At 38.3% G+C, this 19,194-nt stretch overlaps 1 protein-coding gene across 1 annotated transcript in view; it reads left to right on the top strand.

The window, feature by feature from the left end:
• Positions 1 to 19,194, top strand: part of LOC119799100 (E3 SUMO-protein ligase PIAS1-like) — a 94,579-nt gene that overhangs the window by 4,326 nt on the left and 71,059 nt on the right. The window lies entirely within an intron of this gene.

Raw genomic sequence — 19,194 nt, 5'->3', positions numbered from 1 at the left:
GTAGGATTAATACTTTTCCTTAAAAACCCTCCAGACCGACCTAAAGTCGATGAAAATCAGAGCCGTTTTTCATTGGTTTTGGAGCAGAAGAGGGGAGAAAAACGAATGACATTATGTGTTTTAAACTCCTCATAAATATTGTTCTGAATAACACACATACACCAAAGTTGGCATAGTTGGAGTCGTAGGATGGCTGACGCTCACGGTGAAAATTTTTTTTGAATAACTCATACGGTTTTTGCTCAGCAGTCGTTTGTTCGGAGGACATTTTAAGCACCAGAAAGCTAGGTGAGTGACCTGCTGCAGCTAGCTCAATTAGAAGCTCTGGTGTGATGAAACGTTTTTTCTTTTTCTTTCTCTTCCCATTCAGGTTGTAGATGACCTACAGCCATGAAAGTTACTCCAATTGAAGACAAGATATAGCTGTCGCTTAGATAAAAATAATTTTTCAGATACCTTTTACGGTTTTTACTCAGCAGTCGTTTGTTCAGAGGGGTGCTTTAGCAGCTTAAAGGTGAGTGACAGTGTGATGCTGCAGTTAAAACAAAGGGAGGAGCAGGTGGGGTCAGCCATTTTGTTTGTGCTTCGTTTTGGGTTGTGAAAGACCTACAAACATGAAAGTTACCCCAGTCTGAGACAAAGGATAGATGTTGCTTTCACTGAAAGAATTTTTCAAATACCTTTTACGGTTTTTGCTCAGCAGTCGTTTGTTTGGAGGCTAAGCACCTGGAAGCTAGCTGACAGTTAGCTTCTGCAGCAGGCAGAGTGAAGCAGGCTGTCGTTTTTTTAAGATAAAACATTTTGTTCTTGCCTCACGGCCACATATTTGGAGCTACAGTCACCATTTTTGGTCAGTTTGTAGGCTGAAACCTCTGGACTCACACAATGTCTTCGGAATTACGGTAGGATTAATACTTTTCCTTAAAAACCCTACAAACCGATCTTAAGTCGATGAGAATCAGAGCATTTTTCCATTGGTTTTGGAGCAGAAGAGGGGAGAAAAACGAATGACATTATGTGTTTTAAACTCGTCACAAATATTGTTCTGAATGACACACATACACCAAAGTTGGCGTAGTTGGAGTCGAAGGATTGCTGATGCTCACGGTGAAGAAAGTTTTTGAATAACTCATACGGTTTTTGCTAAGCAGTCGTTTGTTCGGAGCTGTTCCTCCCATTCAAAAAAGCCTGAGAGCGAAGGAACGATAGTGCTGCGCATTTTCTCTCTGTCACAGACAGGCTCGTTAAGCGTTGTCAAGGTAACCGTGCTTCAAAGAGATTTTACCTCTGCTGTTTTAAACAGCACATATTAATCTAATGGAGGGTGAAAGCACTGATTGAACATTGGGAAATGGATACTATATGACTGCTGTCCATGACACTTCCCTTGCCACTCAACACTGATAGACTTTCAAAATAAGACTCCAGGGACCCTACAAAATAAAAGCCTCTATATTTTTTACATATATTTATTGCCCTATATGGCTCAACATTATGACCCAAACTCAACCCCATTTTAGAGAATAGACGCTAGGAGACTGTTTAAATCACACCCTATGGCAAATTTCAAAATAAAAGCCTCCCATTTCATCTTCATCTACTGCCCTAATAACATGGAAAAAAGAGTGATTTAACGATTGGAAAGTCATCTATCATTGCTGGGTCTGAACATTTTCTCTAAACACAACTCTGTTGGACTTTCAAAATAAGACTCCAGGGACCCTACAAAATAAAAGCCTCTAGATTATACTAATGCAATAATTGATGCAAATGGCTCAACATTATGAACCAAACTCTTCCAGGTTGTTTTTATTAGACTCTAGTGACCTTTTCAAAACACACCCCAGAGCAAATTTCACAATAAAAGTTTCCCATTTAGTCTGTAATACAGCAGCTATTCACCTAATAACATGGAAAACCAGTGATTTAACATTTGGAAATGGATTCTATATCACTGCTGGGCATGACCCATCTTTTGATGCACATCCATGATAGACTTTCAAAATAACACTACAGGGACTCTACAGAATAAAAGCCTCTTCCTTATACACACTCATTAATTCTGGCATATTGCTCATAGCCATTTGTAATTTCATCACTCAGCCCGCCAACTGCGCTTTACCCACTGCGGTTCAATATGGACAACCCATATTACCCCTGTGCATCATATGCTGTGTACGTCTATTTCCCAGATTTCAGCACAAGTGGCACACAGCTCTCTTTGCCCATGACTTGGCCCTCTTTCCTTCCCTCAGCAGCCCTCAAAGGCGTAAGCAGTTGGTCTGGGGAGCCCCGACGTCACTTGCCAGGGCCGTATTGGCCCAGTTACCCAGACGGGCAGTAGGTGGCCCCCCCTCAAAATTTCTTTAGAAATTTTCTAGTTTTTAAATATTATTTCAGTTTAATATGGGGAAAAAGTCAGAATTCTGACTTTGAGCTCAGAATTCACTTTTTTTTCTCAGAATTCTGATTTTTCCCAAAATTCTGACTTAAATCTAAGAATTTTGGAGCTTAATGTAGATGGGCATCTTGAAGAAAAAGATGTGGGAGCACTCAGCTTCACTGTGAGTTGTTTGGGAGGGCCAGTAACACATTGATGAAAAACGATGAAATTAGGCAACTTTTTACGTGCCCGAGGGGTCCCTGGTGATGCTATTTCATTCATGGAAGAGAAGGTGAATATAACAAGAGAGCTAGTTTAGTCTCTACAACAGACATGGCTACAGCTTGATGCTGACCTGTTTGTTAGCTGTTAGAATTCAGTCAGAATTCTTAGAAAAAAAGGTCAGAATTCTGACTTTTTTCTCATATTATACTGAAATAAAATAAAAATAAAATCAGATAACTTTTTTATTTTTTCAGTGGCCCTAATCCTCTTCTGTAAGTTTACACCCTCTTTTTTTTTTAGTTTCATGTCTTTTCAACGTTTTTCTGAAGCGCCAATATTAAAATAATATATTTTCCAAGCACAAAAAAGAAAACGGCATCAAAACATAGAATTTATAAACATAGATAGGCAGTAATTTCAGTCCACCCATCTGGACCCCAGAGGTTCCCAAATTTGTCATTTTATGACCCATAAGAATCGCCTCATGACCGAGACTATTGGTACACAAATTCTTCTACAAATGAATTAATCATTAATGTATTGATATGAAAAAAGATGTGTCCACTTTGAAGTGATGCTTTCATATCTTTACGCACTTTAACATGAATGTTTATTGTTATTTTGTAGATTTAACAACCCCATACTAGTTGATCAAGGACCCCAACTTTGGAAGTAGGGTTGAGAATCGATAAGGTTTTCACAATTCTGGTTTCCTTATCGATTCCGTTTAATGAGAAAGCATTATTGTACAATTTTGGGAAATAAACTCATCTCCCCCTGATTTAAATAAACAAGCATCACCTTTCTTCGTAGCATGTTTCGTTACATCCATAGCAATAGCTAGAATCATGTAAGAATTCCAGCTACCAGTAGTTATAACTAAACATGCTAGCAATGAAGGCCTGGATTAACGAGAAAGGCACACTCCCTTAATAACCCCAAAGAAAGGTAGGAAATGGGTTTATTTCCAGAAATGGCATATGATTCACTAGGAACCACATGAAGCACAGTCAGTGATATAAAACTAGCTACTTACCAGAGTTGCCTTCCATGCTGGTCGTGACTTTAGTTTCTCCCCAGAAGGTGTCAAAAACACAACATTCGTTAAAATGCATGCCATGTTGTGTGCGCAGGTGTTTCTGCATGTTGGATGTAATTGCCACTTTGCAATGATTGCAAAGCGCCTTGTTGCCATCTTTCTCTTCCTTAAAATGAAGCCGATCTTTCGATCGCTTTACCCGATGGGGCATAATTTTTTTTGTTTTGCTTTTCTAGACTTACGCCTGGTCACGTCGTACTTGCTTACTGAATGCCGTGTGCGTAACTTGCATAAAAAATGTGACATAAGTCGTACGGCTGGGTAAGAAAATGTATTTAATCGATTTTGAATTGATTCCTTTACATTTTTGCAAAATCGATGTTTAGGGAATGAGATTGATTAGTTTTATAGTGACGCGTGTGACGTTCACATTCAAATGAGCAGGAAAGATGCACTCAAGATTACTTCAAACCAGATGGCTCCAAATATAGCTAATAGGTTGACTGAAGACATTAAAAAATGGGGGCTGAACAGCAAACACCCTGTAGTTGTTACAGACAATGCTGCAAATATGGTTTGTGCAGTGAAAATAATGCAGCTCATGCATGTCTGCTGGGTCCCCGTTGTCACGTCTGCTCACTCGAGTGAGGCTTCAGTTTTTCACTTTTCACAAACAAGTTTGTACTTTTAAGACAGTTTAGTTCACATCTCAAGTTTAAACTCTCTGATTTACAAGTTTGCACTTTTTGTTTAATATGACAGGAAAAAACAAAATACATGAGTATTTTGAAACACAGTTGAACCACTTTCATAACTGTAAAAACAGATCGAATCGAAATTAGTTGATTTAGAACTCTATGAATCAAAATCGAATCGATTCAGGACTTTGGCGAAAATACCCAGCCCTAGTTAGTCGTGCTGCCCAGCGCTACGCTCTGGTTCTGCCTGGAATCGATAAGAGAATCGTTAAGCGAGCTGCCAAACGGCGCCGTGGAATTGGAACACACTGAACCGGTTCTGAACAGGAACCGCTTTTCGATTCCCATTCCTATTTGGGAGTGAATGATCTGGATAGATCAAATGCTTGTGTTTTCATTTAATCCATGATATGAAACAGTGGTTTTAGATTCAGTTTATGGTAAAAACTGGTAAAAACTTTTCCAAGAAAACCTGGCTGATGTCATGGATTCACCGACCCTGCATTATGATATCCAGGTATCTGTTAACACTTTAAAGAGCAAATTATTTAGAAGAAGACATCAATCAATACAGTTTTTCGTTTATGACTGATGCTGACACCAATTATTTAAACATCAGTTTCTGATTCTTAATGTGTGCTGCTATTTTTGAAAATTGTTTTTATTTCTCTGAGGCTGAAATTTTGGATTCCGCTACTGATTTTTCGTTTTCATGTTAAAATTAGACGAGGACAAGCGTAACACTAACATGCATCCCGCTTTGAATAAAAAATATTTATTAATAAATCAAACTAAACATTTCGAATGGAACGCAAATGGAGGGGACGGCAGTGCATGCACTTGCTGGCGTGGTTTCTGAATGCATTAATGAATGCGTGCAGCTATGGGCAGATGCAAGAAAAATAAAAAGCTGATATCAGGCGGATGATGTATAACCGTTAGCTCCAGGTATGAGCTTCTTCAGAGGATTTTAAGGTCATCCCCATTTTAGTTTTAAAAAACTGATTACAAAGGCTTAAGCTATACCCTTTGAGATTAATGTACAGAAAATAGTGGAAATTGTTTTATTTAATGCATTCAGTGGTTCTGGAACATGATCCTTAGCTTTTGATAGTTGACCTGCACATCACAGCCGGACATTTGGCCGCTTCTGATTCCAGTTCCTCTCTAGTTCTCTTTTTATCATGACTTCCTGTAAGTTATTTCACTACCTTTTGTAGGTTTTTTTGTTGGGGTAAAAGGGAACAGATTCTGAAACTGTAAAGTTTACCCCTGTTGACTAACCTGCAAGTTATGTTTGAAATGAGTGGATAAGCAAACATTGTTGAAAGAGCTGGAATTTGTTCAGGGTTTCCTTTTTGCCGTATTGCGTGACTAAAATATAACATGTTTGGCTGTTTTTGATGCTCTTGATTAAACTGACCTCTGGTTTCAACTAAGCTTTTAGTGTGTGGAGTTCCTACACAGAGGCTTGGAAAATTATTGACAAATGTTTCCAGATTTTCTCCCCTTTTCATTTATCTAAAAGATTAAAGATTGTTTTTTTTTTGTTTTTTTTTCCTAAAAAGAGTTTCTAAAAAATGGAAAATGATTAAATGGATGGATTATTTTCCCAGGTTTGAGGAAATTAGGTTGGAAAAGAAACACGATGATGTTTTCAGACTTGATAGATCGCCCTGTTTTATCATCTAACGTCAGAATTTCAGAATTGAGGGTGTTTGGATTACAACCTTCATCTTTGATTGACCACATCAAAACCTTTTTTTCAGACTTATAGGTTACGTTTTTAAATGCAGATTTAAGTGAACGCTTAAAGAATAGTATTACCGCTGTTTGGCTTGTGGAACCCTTTGGGTCAAGGTTTCAAATCTGGCTTAAAACCTGTGATTTAAAGCGAAATTATACATTTTTATTTTAAACAGTGATTGTCTAAATAGATAATTTTGATAAAATAATCTGTTGAATTAGTTGCTGCTGGAATTAAAGTCACCTTGGTGTTGAGTATTGGTTGAACATCCAGATAAGAAAGCTAAGATGTTGATAAAGTTCTAAAAATAGATTAGAATTCAACTTTATTGTCATTCCACTGTCACAAGTACAGAGCAACGAAATGCATTCTCTGCATTTAACCCATCCCCTTGGGGAGCAGTGGGCTGTCATTGTGCGGCGCCCAGGGAGCAGTGTGGGGGGTTAAGGGTCTTGCTCACGGACCCAGAGTGGCAGGCTGTGGGAGTGGGGAATCGAACTCACAACCTCAAGATTCAAAGCCCTACCACTAGGCCGCCACTCCCCATGTAAAAATGTAACAAAAAGCAGAATAAAAGGTTTGTTAAATGTCTTAATTTCAGAGGTGTCAAGTAATGAAGTACAAATACTTCATTAATGTACTTAAGTACACTTTTTAGGTATCTATACTTTACTCCATTACTTATTTTTCTTCCTACGTCTGACTTCTACTCATTACATTTTCCCACAAGTATTTGTATTTTCTATTACTTACATTTTTAAAACAAACGTTACTCGTTACTCTTGGCTTCAGTTTAATGTTTATAAATATTTATTTCACATCATGTGCTCCATCCAATGCAGATAATTGGCTCCATCCACATCTAGTGAAAACTAGTGTAATTGGATGAGTCATATAACGCAAACAGTCATTGGTTAGCTAAAGGAAATCAACAGAAGCAAGCAGGTGTTCTTCAAACTGCTAACCTGAATTATCTATGCCATGCTACAATGTAGGATTCAGAAAAAGATGTTGAAATGTCTGAAGATCGGACACAGGCGAGAGAGTTTTAGGAGATGGAGACCAACAAGACCTCCCTCATCCTTGGCCCTACTGTACCTCAAAGAATTTTACAAAATAGTCGAAAAATTGAGCTTTCATTCATATAGTGGCATATGGCTGTTTTTTTTAAAGGTTACTTTATACTTTTATACTTTAAATAGTTTTTGGAGCACATAGTTTTTCACTTTTACTTCAGTAAAGAGGTCAAGTTGATACTTCAACTTTTACCAGAGTGTTTTTAAACTGCAGTATCTATACTTCTACTTAAGTAACAAATGTGTGTACTTTTGACACCACTGCTTAATTTTGACCTTTTTAAGAATGAAGAACACCATCAGTTTGACACATTAGAGCTGAATCCTGTTAGGATTAGCCGCAGAGGTCGTTCTGAATGTAGCTGCCCTCTTTGCTCCTGATCCGTTTGGAAAAACTCTGTTACTAAATTATTTAGTGGGCTTATTTCTAATTTTGTAATTATGAAAATGTGCTCCTGCAATATCTCTGAGCAAGAAACACACATATAGATTCTTACAGCTGTTAGGCATGCTGTGCATGAGAAGAGATGCACATTATCTGTTGAATAAGCAATGTGTGTTCTAATGGTTGAAACATGGCCAAACCGAGAAGCAAAAAGCTTAGTGTTGATGCAAACTTTCAGACATGAAAATTATTTTTAGATGGGGTTTTTTTCTGGCACCGATAACTGATGGATTTTCTTTGTTCCTTCTTACATTGGTGATAAGTAACTGATTACATTCAGGCTGTTTTCAGTTTTAGGTTTCATATTGAAACATGAAACCAAGTGTTTTCAAACTAATGAAGCTTTAGTGCCAACAGAAACAGACGTCTTCACGATAACTGATTTATCTACTTCCTCCGCCTTTTTTTGTGTTTTTGTTTGTTTGTGTGGAAACGAATAACCCAGCTTCTGTCCTTGAAGTGATCATACTTTTAATTCTGTTTCAGGCTTTAAAAGATGACAGGATGACCTTATAAAATAAAGAGCCGTTTCTTTTCTCTCCGCATGCACCCTTCACAGGCTTTGTGATCTGCTTACAGGGCAGGAGCATCTGTGATTGTTGACTACCTCCATGTGTGCAAATATGCAGTGTTTGGGGGAGAAAAAAACTAACAGTGATTATGAGAAGACATTTCTGATGTTTGTAAAAAACACCTTGCTTTGTTTCATCTACTGTTAGAGTGAAACAACAAATTTTTACCTAAATATTGATCTTTTTTTTTTTTTGCTGTTTCTAGATTTGAAGCGAGATGCGGAAGTAGAAAAGGGAAACTTCTTCTTTTGATAAAGTAGTGCTTTGTGAATGCGAAGATTATGGCATTGCTTCATGAACTTGCTGAGATATATCAGAAACTGAGTCGACAGATTTTAAAATCCCACAGGAAATTTTCAGAAATCTTTATCACTTCAGCTTTTATAGGTCTTTAAAAGCTGATTTGGACACGTTGCCTCCTGGAACCAGAAGTAATGGGCTAAAGGGAAATTGGTACCTGTGGAGGACAACGAGCTTCATGCTAGGAATTCCTCACTTTAGCAAAATGCAAAAATATGTTATCAATTCCTAAGGGAAACCAGATAGATAGATGGATTGTCAGTTTTTAAAATTTGCATCCATCTAGACCAGTTATGTCTGTATTATGATTGATTGCTTTGGATCTCATGCCCCCCGCAGCAGTTAGGGTCTATGCAATGCCGCTCCTTCGATTAATCACACTTTCAGGGCTTTTTCACTGGGTTAAAAAGCCTCTCTTAAATAAAAAGACAAATCATAAGGATTTTACACTGGAAAAATGATCTAGAAATAAGTAAATAATTCTTAAATTAAGTGTATTTACCCTTTGAGTAGGTAAATGGGATAGTTTTCCAATGGAATGAGTATTTTTACTCTTGAAATATGATAGATAATATGTACTCTAAATAAGACAAAACAATTGTGTTTTCTTATTTTAGGTGTAAATTGGCAAAATGTGTCTTTTAACTCCTCAATCCAAGAACAAATGCACTTATTTTTAGAAAAAATGACTTATCTAAATTTTGATTTATTTCCAGTGTAGGTGGAGGCGATCAGGATGTTTAGCTCTATTAGTTAGCACGCTTTGCCCTAAGTTTTATAGATTTCCTCTTTATACCCAGAGTCTGAGCATAAAGCTGCTGCGCAGTCATCTCCGATAAAATCTGAGCTCATGAACGCCTCTGATGTTGCCAAACCCCCCAACGCGCCGCGTTGCATCGCATTTTGTTTGAGAGGAGTCTCGATCCGCCTTTAGCTTCTTTGAACTGTCTTCTTTCTTCTCCGGCGCTGCTGCAGCAGCAACCTGGCAATACAGATGACTGTCTGTGTGCTGGCGGCTTATAGGTGGAGACAGTCTATTTGTAGAGCCTCTGGCTAGGTTAATCCCTAATGATACAGGCCCCGTTCTCTGCTTCCCTACATCCTTTCAACACATGCCTATTTCTTTCATTGTCGTTCCTTTCCAGTTTGGAGCAGAATGACATGTTCAGGTGGAAATGTCAGATGAGAAGCTTTAATCTGCATCAGTCAAGAAACATGAAAACCTGATAAATGGAGATGAGACGTGTGGAAATGCAAAGCAGACATTGCAGATGGTGCATGTTTCTTCTGTCAGAGATGTCGGGGATGTTTGGCATAGAAACATCTGGAGCAAACTGTTCTAGAGGGTTTGTTTCCTCTCATTCATATACTCAGTGCTCTGGGAGATTCACCAGTTGGCCTGCAAGATAAAGATAAACATGTTTTGTCACTTCGGGCAACGTGATATACACTATATTGCCAAAAGTATTTGCTCACCTGCCTTGACTCACATATGAGCTTAAGTGACATCCCGTTCCTAATCCATAGGGTTCAATATGACGTCGGTCCACCCTTTGCAGCTAGAACAGCTTCAACTCTTCTGGGAAGGCTGTCCACAAGGTTTAGGAGTGTGTTTATGGGAATTTTTGACCATTCTTCCAGAAGCGCATTTGTGAGGTCGCACACTGATGTTGGACGAGAAGGCCTGGCTCTCAGTCTCCGCTCTAATTCATCCCAAAGGTGTTCTATCGGGTTGAGGTCAGGACTCTGTGCAGGCCAGTCAAGTTCATCCACACCAGACTCTGTCATCCATGTCTTTATGGACCTTGCTTTGTGCACTGGTGCACAGTCATGTTGGAAGAGGAAGGGGCCAGCTCCAAACTGTTCCCACAAAGTTGGGAGCATGGAATTGTCCAAAATGTCTTGGTATGCTGAAGCATTCAGAGTTCCTTTCACTGGAACTAAGGGGCCAAGCCCAGCTCCTGAAAAACAACCCCACACCATAATCCCCCCTCCACCAAACTTTACACTTGGCACAATGCAGTCAGACAAGTACCGTTCTCCTGGCAACCGCCAAACCCAGACCCGTCCATCAGATTGCCAGATGGAGAAGCGCGATTCGTCACTCCAGAGAACGCGTCTCCACTGCTCTAGAGTCCAGTGGCGGCGTGCTTTACACCACCGCATCCGACGCTTTGCATTGCACTTGGTGATGTATGGCTTGGATGCAGCTGCTCGACCATGGAAACCCATTCCATGAAGCTCTCTGCGCACTGTTCTTGAGCTAATCTGAAGGCCACATGAAGTTTGGAGGTCTGTAGTGATTGACTCTGCAGAAAGTTGGCGACCTCTTCGCACTATGCGCGTCAGCATCCGCTGACCCCGCTCCGTCAGTTTACGTGGCCTACCACTTCGTGGCTGAGTTGCTGTCGTTCCCAAACACTTCCATTTTCTTATAATACAGCTGACAGTTGACTGTGGAATATTTAGGAGCAAGGAAATTTCACGACTGGATTTGTTGCACAGGTGGCATCCTATCACAGTTCCACGCTGGAATTCACTGAGCTCCTGAGAGCGACCCATTCTTTCACAAATGTTTGTAAAAACAGTCTGCATGCCTAGGTGCTTGAATTTATACACCTGTGGCCATGGAAGTGATTGGAACACCTGATTCCAATAATTTGGATGGGTGAGCAAATACTTTTGGCAATATAGTGTATGTTCGACACGTTCTGCCCAGTCGCACCGGCATTCCAGCCCCATTATCGTTAGACTTTTCGTGCCCTGTGAGAGAACACGCCGTCTGAAGTCAGCGGACTGTTTCTGCGGTTTCTGCAGAGATGGAGCTTTCCTTAACTCCTGGGGTGATTTAGTTACATAGTGCTGTTGCTGTGGAAACATGTCACTTTTGAGATGGACATGGGTAGGCAGCAGTGTGGAGCTCAGTTCCCTGTCTCTTACTGGTAGAAAGGAAAAGAGAATGCATTCATTCCAGCATATTTTCTGGGAATTCGAATATCTGGGTGTCTGGGGATGTTTTGGTGTGAGAAAAGAAAATGATGGTGAACAAAAAGCAGATGCTCCCTCCTCCTCCTCCGGCACACAGGAGCAGAGCTGTGTTATAAAAATCAATCACTTTAAGGCAGACATAATTAACCAATTTAATCTGATTTAAATTATCAAATAATTGAATCAAACTGGGGTATAAAGACTTGCTATCTGATGAAAAAACATTCAGGGAATGGCTAAACTTGACAGAAAATCTTCATTTTGTTTCATTTTAGATAGAAATTCTTCCTTTTCTTCAAATATGCTCTATCCAGGAACCCACAAGTGGCATTTTAGTTTCACCTTGTTCAAATTAGGGCTAAAATTTTTAATTGGATTAATCGGTTATTTAAATAATCGTCAACTAATTTAGTAATCGATTAATCGTTAACTGGAGTATAGACTGGAGTATACTGTAAAACATGCCTTTAGCTGACAGATCAACCAACCCTTGAGCAGCAATTATATAAAATTGTACATAAAAAAATATATATAAACATTTTGTATTAAAGATAAAAAAACATTCAGAACTTCACAAGCGGAAAAGCTTCGGTTTCACCTGGTTTAATTCTGTATAAAATAGTTTTTAAGGAACCTTTTGCTATCCGATTATTAATTGATTGATCAAAAAAATTGATTGATCAAAAAAAAAAAAACAATTGACAGATTCATCAATCAGCAAAACAGTCATTAATTGCAGGTCTAGTTCAAATTCAATCGCCCATTACCAGGTTTATGGAACTTTTGTGCAAAGATACTTATTTGCTGCTGTCAGGCGCACAATTCAGAGAAAAACTTTCATGATCAGCATTAGTTTGCGGTTCGTAGACGATCTCAAACACAGCCCTCTATTCAGAACATCAGACCACAATTAGCCTGAAGTGAAGTATGGTTTATCATGTTAATTTAACATGATAAAACTTCCTTCCTTCCTTCCTTCCTTCCTTCCTTCCTTCCTTCCTTCCTTCCTTCCTTCCTTCCTTCCTTCCTTCCTTCCTTCCTTCCTTCCTTCCTTCCTTCCTTCCTTCCTTCCTTCCTTCCTTCCTTCCTTCCTTCCTTCCTTCCTTCCTTCCTTCCTTCCTTCCTTCCTTTATCATGGTTTATTATGTTTATTTAACATGATAAAACTTCCTTCCTTCCTTCCTTCCTTCCTTCCTTCCTTCCTTCCTTCCTTCCTTCCTTCCTTCCTTCCTTCCTTCCTTCCTTCCTTCCTTCCTTCCTTCCTTCCTTCCTTCCTTTATCATGGTTTATTATGTTTATTTAACATGATAAAACATACTTATTTCCTTCCTTCCTTGAATGTAGATGTATAAAAATATTTCCCTGATTTTCTTTTACAATAATTTTTTTAAGCATTACATAGTTTAATAATTTATAGAAAAAACAAATAATTCAGATAAAGGTAAAGATAATAAGACTTGAGCTACCAAATAGATATTTCTAAACAAAGTATTTTCTAAATAAAACAAAGAAACGTATTATTCTTTCTTAAGACAGGGAGGTAGGGCGGAATCAGTCTCTGGTTTGTTTAAATCCTACCAATATTTGCATTGATGAATACACCCTTAATGAGAACAATGAATTTTTTATAAAGTCTGTGACGACGTGGAAAGCCTGTAGATAAACATGGTTGAAGCTCTAAGACCGAAACATTCATACTTCCTTCTAGGGTTTAGCCTTACAAACTAATGTCCGCCTGTTGGGCCACATCTGGATTAAGCCTGCAGCTGTATCTTTAGTTCAACATCACACTTGTTAAATTTCATCGTTTTTAAAGGAGGTGGAAGCTAAAGCTGATAATTTTGGAGCAGAGAGCTAACTTTCTGTTGATCAGGACAAACTTGTGGGATTGCTTTCCAACTAGCAGCTGACGGGCAGGGTTGGTCCGATAATCCGGCCAACGTTCAACAGCAGAATAGGAAACTCATCACTCAAACGTCTAGAATTTTATCACCAGGAATGTGATTTATAAGCTTTAGCTTTATAAACATTGGGTATAGCTTGACGTGGAGACCAGCCTCTTCCTATCCGCTGACTGTTTTAGATTCTTCCAATAGTCCAAACCAGTTCTTTTTAACTAACACAACTTGGTTTAGAAATGATGCCATCACTTCTGTTTATACTGTGAGAGGAATTTCTGAACAACTCGCTTAATCTTTCCTTTTTTTTAACGTTGGGAAATGGTGAGGATAGAGATAAGCAGTTCCCAGGAGCCGACATCCTGTGAGTTTTTCATGTTTTCTTCAAAACTCCTGATTGAAGCGAATGGCTAATTAGTGCACTCTTGTTGAACGTGGGGACAGACTGTGGTAATAATTTGGTTATTTGAATAAGCTGTTTTGGATCTAGGATGCAACTATAACCTCCAATACATTTGCTTAGTACCAGAATAACCCCCCCTGGACTGGGGCAATCCCAGCTTTCAGCCACAGCTCAAAGGGAGAGAGTGATTAGTTGACTAGTCATCTATTATTTTAATCCACCTCTGCTGTCGATGGACCTGTTTTGTCTTCTTAATAATGGTACGTTTTTATTTCAGTTAGTAGTCGCTGAAAACAAAGATTGAAGCTGCAAAAAGACTGAATCTAATCTGCTTAATTCAGCGCTGAACAGAAGCTCTTCATGCCACCAGAAACCCATTACACTAACCACACTCTGTTTAAAGAAATGTACGTTAAATACGTCTGAAAGATATTAGCTAAATATATAAGTGCATCACTTTCGTTTTCTTTCTCTGCAACATGCTCTCATTTTCTAAAAGCTTCAAGTCAATTAGAATAAACATCACGTTTTATTAGTTCAACAACTTTAGCTCATTTCTGCAGGCCAGGTATGTCGCTTATGTGCAGAGCTAGAAAGCATGGTGGTTGAAAAATATTGTTTTATTAAGGATTGTATTAAATTCCAAGATATTGGCTGTTAGAGCTACGAAAGAGATAGAATAACCCCCCCTGGACTGGGGCAATCCCAGCTTTCAGCCACAGCTCAAAGGGAGAGAGTGATTAGTTGACTAGTCATCTATTATTTTAATCCACCTCTGCTGTCGATGGACCTGTTTTGTCTTCTTAATAATGGTACGTTTTTATTTCAGTTAGTAGTCGCTGAAAACAAAGATTGAAGCTGCAAAAAGACTGAATCTAATCTGCTTAATTCAGCGCTGAACAGAAGCTCTTCATGCCACCAGAAACCCATTACACTAACCACACTCTGTTTAAAGAAATGTACGTTAAATACGTCTGAAAGATATTAGCTAAATATATAAGTGCATCACTTTCGTTTTCTTTCTCTGCAACATGCTCTCATTTTCTAAAAGCTTCAAGTCAATTAGAATAAACATCACGTTTTATTAGTTCAACAACTTTAGCTCATTTCTGCAGGCCAGGTATGTCGCTTATGTGCAGAGCTAGAAAGCATGGTGGTTGAAAAATATTGTTTTATTAAGGATTGTATTAAATTTCAAGATATTGGCTGTTAGAGCTACGAAAGAGTGATGTGTCCCTGTTTTTTTTTTTTTTTTTAAGTCAAATTATCCCATCCATGCTGATTTTATAAAAAACTAGTAAAGCACTCAGAGAGCAGACTTTTGTCCCCATATTGTGACTTTACACCTGGAGCTAAAACTCACTCATGATCTGGATCATTACCAAATGTTCTGCTGGCTTTCTTCATTCTCTCTGCTTTCTTATTTGATCAGCAGGCCAAGACTCAAATGTTTTCCGGTGTTTTCTGTCTTCAATATAATACTTTGGGACTCTTTTGAGTCAGACGCTGAAGCTGTCTGCAGTCACTGCTGCCACCATCTGGCTTAGGTTTGATCTACAAAATAATGTTTAAAAAATCCTTTAAAGCAGAGGTCTTCAACAGGGGTCCGCGACCCCTAGGGGGGCCACAGAGGTACTGCATGGGGGTCGCCAAAGTTTTGGTTGCTTAGACTTTTTTTATTTTCCTCTCTGCATTTTTTTCCACTAATTGAAATGTCTTTAAATCCACATTAACATGAATTCAACGCACTGTAGTTAACAGATAAATGGAGGCAGAAGATGTCTTTCAGTCATCAATGCACACATTTAGCGACACACAGGAGCTCTTTCAAGCTGGGCACCGTTTCATTCACAACACCTGTTCCGTCAGCAAGGAATCAGAATCAGAAATACTTTAATAATCCCAGGGATAAATTACTTTGGTTACATGACTCCATCTGTAATAGAGTGACTATAGGACCAGTTTGATAGAACACAATTTCATAAAATACATATAATTAGGGGGTCCCCGCTCCATCTCGCCATCAGTTTGGGGGTCCTTGGCCTGGAACACTTTGAAGACCCCTGTGGTAGAGAATCTGCTGAAGGTTAGGGTGATGTTAAGGAGACTGTCCAACTATGAGCTCTAACTAAACAATAAATCATCCAAATACCAGTGAAACATACTTTTAATCAGTCACCTATAATATGAAGGGTTAGCATTGGCTGCTCTAATGGAAATAAAGGCTTTTCCATTGATTATTCAAGGGTATAAACTGTTTTTAACATGCCAGAGATTACATTTCTTTTAAACTGATTTTCCTCTTGCATTATTATCATTTAAGAGAAACACAATCATTCTTAAATGAGATAATAATGGATTTTGGATCTAATTCTAAGCTGAGGAAAAGGTAAATGCATGTCAAATTTTCTGGTAGCAGAGGAATTCATTTTTGGAAAATGTACAACTTTAATGTAAAATAGGAACTGAAAAATCCATCGATCTTGTGAGACACCTGCAGCCTGTAGTCACATGAGGTGACCTAATGATGGCCGCTTACTGGAAAAGCTGTTTTTGTGGAGCTCTAACCAGTCGTGGCCTCTACCCTGACCTTCCGACCTGGGAAATCTGCTGCTGAATACTCTGATTCACCAAACGCCCTTCATTCCTTATGAACTAGTCTGCCTGCTGGCGGGAAATCCTTTTAAAATTGTAGGAAAACAAAAAAACAATCAAGTGTATTTTGCTTTAAGTCGTCCCTCTCTCTCTTCAGTCTCTAAATTAGAGAGCAGCAGTCAACAATTTTGTAATCATCATCAAGTGATTAACGGAAAAACAAGTTCAAGTTTTTCTTTTTTAGATAAAGGTTAGTTTTAATAAATCAGCAACGTCTTCTTTGATTATTCTCAGTTTGACTTCTCTTCATTTTAACCAGTCGATCATTTATCTTGTGCAGAGTTTTTCAGTGTTCTTTGTTTTTGTTCTCAACAGAAAGCTGTTTTGGGAAATAACCAGTATTGACTGCAGCTTCTCTGAATTATAACGAACTGTGTGCGGTTCTTTATGATTTATTACCCAAGCTAATCTGATAAAGCCTCTGCTCACCTTTTTACTACTCTAATTGCCTGCAATATCCGTCATTAGGTCTCCTGAAAATGCAGTTTTATTGTCTGATCTTTGGCCAATCGATTTGGTCTTTAAAAAGGCAAAAAAACAAAGCCTCAGAGTTAACAGCAATACCTAAATCTGCTGCAGTAATGGGCCACTTGACTGATAGCAGACATTATTAGTTTAGAGAGTGTGACACCTTTTATTGTTTTGAAGGCCTGATACTACTACATAATACAATGCACTAGCTTCTCAAACACTGGTAAATACCCCAAAACGTCATGAATTCTTTTCTTATTGACTCTTTCTTGGATTATATTCTAGCAATCTATTCTGGAGACCGTCCTGCAGACTGCTGCTGGCGTACGGGCCGAATAGTACCATATTTTCAGATACCAATGAGTCTGAATTGTGTTATTGTTTTTTTCCACACTAAGTGCGAGTGTACCACATTGTTCCTTTTGTCTTTTTCTTGTGAGAGACAAGAAAACAGACTCCCGCGTAGGAGATGCAAGATACGGTGAGATAATCTTAGAAGTTATAATAAAACCACTACTGGTTATCTTTAGTTAGAGCTGCTTGTTATCAGAAAAACACAGGCCATTGCAGTGGTGACGGGGCTCAATTTATCAGTCTGAAGTTAACCCACATGTTAACAGTTTGGTTCATGAATAGATTTTATTTTTGGAAATCTTTTTGAGTTCATCCAAAAAACCAAATTATCATGATAGCTCTAATATCACCGTTCTGCCTTTGCTAAATGGCTTGTCTGGTTATTGATGGGTTTATTTTGTCAGTAATTTAGAATGTTTCTTCTTTTATTTTCATCATAATTTTCCATCCTCTTTCACCAGCTTAGGCATTTATATGCGTGATTGTTTTGGGTAGCTGGAAGCATTCAAACAGTTGATCTGGTTCAGAGTGAGAACATTCAGACCTGCAGCTGGTGTGGCTTTATTTTCTGACAGAAATTTTTAGAACGGGTCAAACCACTTCATGAAATTAGTTTTTTTCAGGGGCAGTTTTAATTCTGCATTGTGCTGATTAAGAAATGAAGAAAAGAGCCGGTAGGATGTCTTCTTCTGGCGCATCATTCTTCTTCTATCTTTTTTTTTTTTCTAAAAGTGCTGAACATGGGCGTAGGTTTGCATAGGGACCATAGGGACATGTCCCTACCAAAATTTTGAACCGACCTAATTGTCCCTACCAATAATTGGATGTGAGCAACATGTTTATAATTTACAGCAGTAGTTATAGCAGCAGTGGCTTCTTTTCCTCTCGCAGCTCCTCTGCCTGGTCTCTCCTGTCCCTTTCATGTAGCAGCGCATGGAACTGTGCTGCACTGTTTAACTCCACTCTCATTGGTTGTTCTGCCTTAGGTTCTGCCTTCTCTCCCTCTGATTGGCTGTTTTCTAGTCCGCGTGTGCTTGGAGCACAACATTGAAAAAGTATTCACACTAGAATGCTGCTGTTATTATTTGGCTACAAAACAAGTCCCAATAAAAAAAAATGAATATCATGTACACTAAAAAACAAAAACCTTTTTTTTTTCTTTTATAAAACAAAATATTCTGAGTCAGCCAGGAGTTCCGAAGACTGCTGGAAAATTGGGCAAATAAAGGGTGTAAGCCATCAACATTTCTGATTCTTAGCCACAGCCACCTAAAAAAGAAAATGTGAGTGTTTCCTTTTTACCGATATTTAGTTGCTGTTACTGTTTTCATTTTTTGATGACTCTTTGAGGAAGTTCAGGTATAATTATTAGCAGGTGTTGTTTCTCTTATAGAGTACAACAACAAGAAATGGTGGCTAAACATCTGCTGTTTATCGTTTAAAAAGCATAATTAGGGTTCCACATAATAGTAATTTAATTGACTATTTATACTTCTAGAAATAGGATAAAGACAAGAACAAACAGATGAAGAATATCAACATTCATTTTATCTTACATAGATTTCCAAACAGTCTATAAGTAAATTAGTACAAACATTAATGTCTGGTAAAAATGCTTGAATATGGCTGTTTATTTTTGATATTATTAAATTACAGATAAGATAGTGTTACATTGTCTTTTATAATTGTTAAAAGTGATTTTATATTTGAATACCCTTAGGCTCATTCTTAGTGTTGTGTTTGTAGATGATGCCACTGAAAAATAAGATATACATAAGGAGCTATTTAAACAGTCAGACAGTAAGCAATATAGGACAATGATAAAAGGTTGTGTTACATTTAATCCTTTACTATTATAAATGCGCTTATACATTATATGATTATAGGAAACACAGATATTCAGTAATAATGATGCAGGGCAGCTTGTAGGTGAAGCAGCT

This window comes from Cyprinodon tularosa, unplaced genomic scaffold (assembly GCF_016077235.1).
Source record: "Cyprinodon tularosa strain WSP-4 unplaced genomic scaffold, ASM1607723v1 ctg649, whole genome shotgun sequence".
NCBI lineage: Eukaryota > Metazoa > Chordata > Actinopteri > Cyprinodontiformes > Cyprinodontidae > Cyprinodon > Cyprinodon tularosa.
Note: the sequence above shows the minus strand (reverse complement) of the source record. Positions and strands in the feature narration are given on the sequence as shown.